This window comes from Ornithodoros turicata, chromosome 3 (assembly GCF_037126465.1).
Source record: "Ornithodoros turicata isolate Travis chromosome 3, ASM3712646v1, whole genome shotgun sequence".
Taxonomy (NCBI): Eukaryota; Metazoa; Arthropoda; class Arachnida; order Ixodida; family Argasidae; genus Ornithodoros; species Ornithodoros turicata.
Genome location: NC_088203.1, coordinates 39,261,356 through 39,265,367, shown reverse-complemented (window position 1 = coordinate 39,265,367; position 4,012 = coordinate 39,261,356). Strand labels below are relative to the sequence as shown.

Genomic DNA, 4,012 nt, shown 5'->3' with positions numbered 1-4,012 from the left:
TCTTCCAAGAGATATGATAATGGTCCTCGTGCAGCTATGACCACGGACCATGCGATGACCTTGAGATGGGCGGAAAACTTCAGAGTACCCTTCATTTGTTTCCCAGGTAGGTTTCCCAGGTAGGACAGGTGCTACCTGTCCCGTACCTGCTTGATATGTTCTTGGTGCTCCCTCCAGGTGCCTCTCACTAGTTCCGATGATTGTGTGGCATCCGACATGTGCTTAATTCGGGAGAGGGCTGATCCGAAAGTCGAACCCTGAGTCGGTTTCCCGTTAAAATGGCTGCCCATGATAAGGGGACGGGTACTGTTCATTCGTCATAGACGTAGTTGTCGGCCTGGAGTAAATCGTCGCCTCCACCTTAATCAGCAGGGTTTGCATTTCTTTTGGATAGTTTCTCCCTGATGGCCGGTTTTACAGGCCGTACTAGGCGCTCATAAAAACCACCCCACCACGGATGCGATGGAGTACCAGTGGGTACCTCTGGATGAAGAATGGTCTTGGATGAGTGGAGTTTTAATTATCTTCCACATTTCACGGGGCTCTTTGGCCGCTCTCTGGAACGTCTTAGTATTGTCGCTATATACCGACCGATATATGCCTCTGCGGTAAATGAACCTGCGAAAGGCCTATAAAAACTGGTTGGTCGACATATCTTCGCACAGTCCGAGGTGTACGGCCCTTGTAAACTCACAGGTGAAGAAAACAACATATTCTTTGTGGTAACTCTTCGTTTCAGTGCGAGCGGCTCCGGCAAAAGGTGGGGCATGGTGGCACGTTCTACTGGTAATTGAAACCATGCGCCTAGATTCGTTCTTCCTGCAGGTAACACAATTCCATTTAACTTGCCTCACCTTCTGACGTGCACGCACTAGCCAAAAACGATTTCTAAGCTGAACCAGTGTCACGCACACCAGAATGAAGGACGTGACGATGCGCTTCGAGAATCAACAGTTTGCCGTAATGAGTGCAAGCTGGAATGATGATATGGTGTCGCGACGCAAACGATTGCGGACTGGTCGTAGATCTCGCAACCTGGATGACTTTGATATCACCTGATTGTCCGGTACGCAGCTGATTTCATTTTCAAATGCGGAAGCTTGCAGATACTGAATCGAATAGCGTTATTCGTGTTGAACTTCGTTCGCTGAAAGTGGACATGTGAGATTTGTGGTTACTCTCGAACGTACTGTGGTTACTGGTTACTTTGCGGTTACTACTCGCGGTGAACCGCATAATCTAGACTGTCACACGATGAAAGAAAGTTACTTTGCTGAATCGTTCCATGTACAGGAGTGCATTTGAACTGGATTCGACGGTATGGAACACGGTGTTGTTTACCTCGAGTGTTACCTGGAGTATCCAATATGGGTCACTTGTTCGAGGGAGCTTGTAGCCATGACGGCCCGTTCCATCACAACTGCGTTGCAAGCAATTGTCTTGAGGATCTTCCTCTAGCTAGCAGGTTCACGTCAACAACGTATCCGTCAACGGATCGCCAACAATCTCGTTTGACGGTGCGTTGTATTTCAAATACCCTATTACGCGCAAACGGTGCCCAACGACTTGGATCTCCTCTTATCCAATGTAGTGCAGTGGTGGAATCGGCACAGAAGTGATGCTGCGTTTTCCGTTTGAAGTTGTTTTGCAAATATTTAGAGAGACGTACGGACATTAGTGCGCCTACTAGCTCCAGCCTACCCAGCGTCACCTCCTTCATGGGTGCAATCCGTGATCTTGCAGTCAGAAGCTGAACAGAATATGTTTCGGGGTCAGAATTTAAACGAAGATAGACGACGGTTCCTAAGGCGCAGGGTCTAGCATCCGAAAAGAACTAACTAACTCCGCCTCTGTATAATCAGAAGTAAACGGTCCATGGTATCATGGGATTTTAAAGTATGTAGAAAAGGCTTGCCACAGTCTTGTAGAAGAGGCAGATCGCTGTACTAAACTCTCCACTGATGGTAGAGATAAGGAGATAGTGGAGTGTCCCAAACCAGTTCTATTTTCCATATCAACTGGAGCAGAAGCTTTCCAGTGACGGTACGGGGTAGAAGAAGTCCTAACGGGTCATATATATCTGTGCAGTAAGACGAAAGACTTGACGTTTCGTGACAACATTCTCCAGCACGGGTTTGAGACTAACCGTGACGGGTAGCGATGGTGTGTCACATTCTTGATTCCATGTCACCCCAAGAACTGTGGTAGTGGGAATAAAAAGGACATTTGGTTCTGCCTTGAATTTCTCACACTTTTGATAGCTATTGGGACTCCATTATTGTAGTAACATAGAGGCCTTGCGAAATATCGCTTGTATGTCTTTGTATCTCTGTACAGCCTCCTCGTCGTTTTGGGCTCCCAGGGTCATCAACGTATATAAAATCCTCGAGTAACCCAGTAATGTGTGGCGAACAGTCGAAGATGATGACCTAGGGTTGTCGCAAGGAGAAAGCTGTTAGGAGTCATCCGAGACGTTTCCCTAGTCATTCTCCGTACTTCGACCTTTGGTAGAGGTTGTCCTTCTTGAGGAGCAGTTTGGTACCTTAAGTACCTCAGAGCGTTTCTGTCCGCTGCACATATAGCGGTCTGCAGAAACATCTGTTGGACACGCCCTAGGGTGATTCAATATGGTTTTCCCCGGGCGCCTACATTGACAGAGGGAAGAGCCCCGTTCAAGAGCCCTTTGCTCTCCTCCGATCCTCCCCCGCCTTTCTATGTTGTACTTGTGTTGTACTATGGTGTTGTTCTAGACGGAATCGCAGACTTCTGCGGTGCACGAGGACTGAGGGTGACACTCCAGCAGTTGCTTGGAGAGTGGGCGTGTGTACGGTAAGGTGTTCCAGATGTGTAGATCTTAGAGGCTAATTCTCGACTATAACAAGTTGAACTCCTTGAGAACACATTCGAAACGTTGAACCTGCCCGTTGGCTTGAAGATAGTACACTGAAACAAGGGCGTGACACGTTGAAGAAGAGACTCTTCAAATTATTTTGCAATAAACGTGGTCCGTTGTCGGTAATCACTTTTTCTGGGTACCTTTAACGACTGAAAACATGCATCAGAAATATGGTTACCGTTAAAGCTGTAACAGTCGATGCAAATGAAACTTCTGTCCATTTACTGTGGTGATCCACCAGCGTCATGGCGTAGGGCACTGCAGTGAACCCATGAACTCACCTCAAACGATCCAACAATGTCTAGGCCTAATGTCGGCGACGCTGTTTAAGGAAACGGCACTGGAAGAAAAGGTTGCGGCCTTTGCCGATTTGTCAGAAGATTGGCAAACAGAGCAGGAGCGTACTGCTCTTTCAACAGGTCCATTCCTGGGCACCAGTAGAGATGTCTCAACCGTTGTTTGCAGCGGACGATGTCTGTGTAAGTCTCGTGAACCGCTGACAGTGGGCGGCTGGTAAGGCTTCGGGAATAATAACGCGACTCTCCCCAGAGGAGAAGCCTGTCCATGGAACATTGTTCGCTTCGACAATGATGAACGCCAAAAGATGCCAAGGTAAATTCGAAGGTGATATGCTGCCGTGATTGAAAATTGACTGCCTCGCAGATTGAAGAGTCGATACTTGATGTTCCTTGTATTTTTTTCTTTCTAACTACAGATGATAGCAAGCCAACAATTTCATCATCCGAAGTAATGGAGTTCTATTCTCCTCTTCTGTATTCTACTATAAAGTTGTAGTAATGAAGTCGTGAGCTCAATCTTAAAATACGTAGTGGGCGATGGCCCGTTCGTTGAGACCCCAACCAACCTACCAGCACTTGGAGATCTGTACGTAAAGTAAACTCGCGTCCCAAAAGATATACATGCCAGTGCTTGCAAGCTCGCAATCATGCGAGCGCTTCACGTTCCCCGACGGAGTACTTTCTTGAGAGGTGAATGTTCGCGAAGCAAAGGCAACAGTACATCCTTGCCGTTGCTGTAAGACAGTTCCTAGCACGCAATAGGATGCGTCTGTGGTCACAATGACAGGAAGGCGAGGGTCGAACGTATGTAGAATAG

General features: G+C 47.5%; 1 protein-coding gene across 1 annotated transcript in view; it reads right to left on the bottom strand.

The window, feature by feature from the left end:
• LOC135388418 (galactosylgalactosylxylosylprotein 3-beta-glucuronosyltransferase S-like) overlaps positions 1-4,012 on the bottom strand; it is a 30,305-nt gene that overhangs the window by 2,251 nt on the left and 24,042 nt on the right. The gene's annotated exons all lie outside the window — the stretch shown is intronic.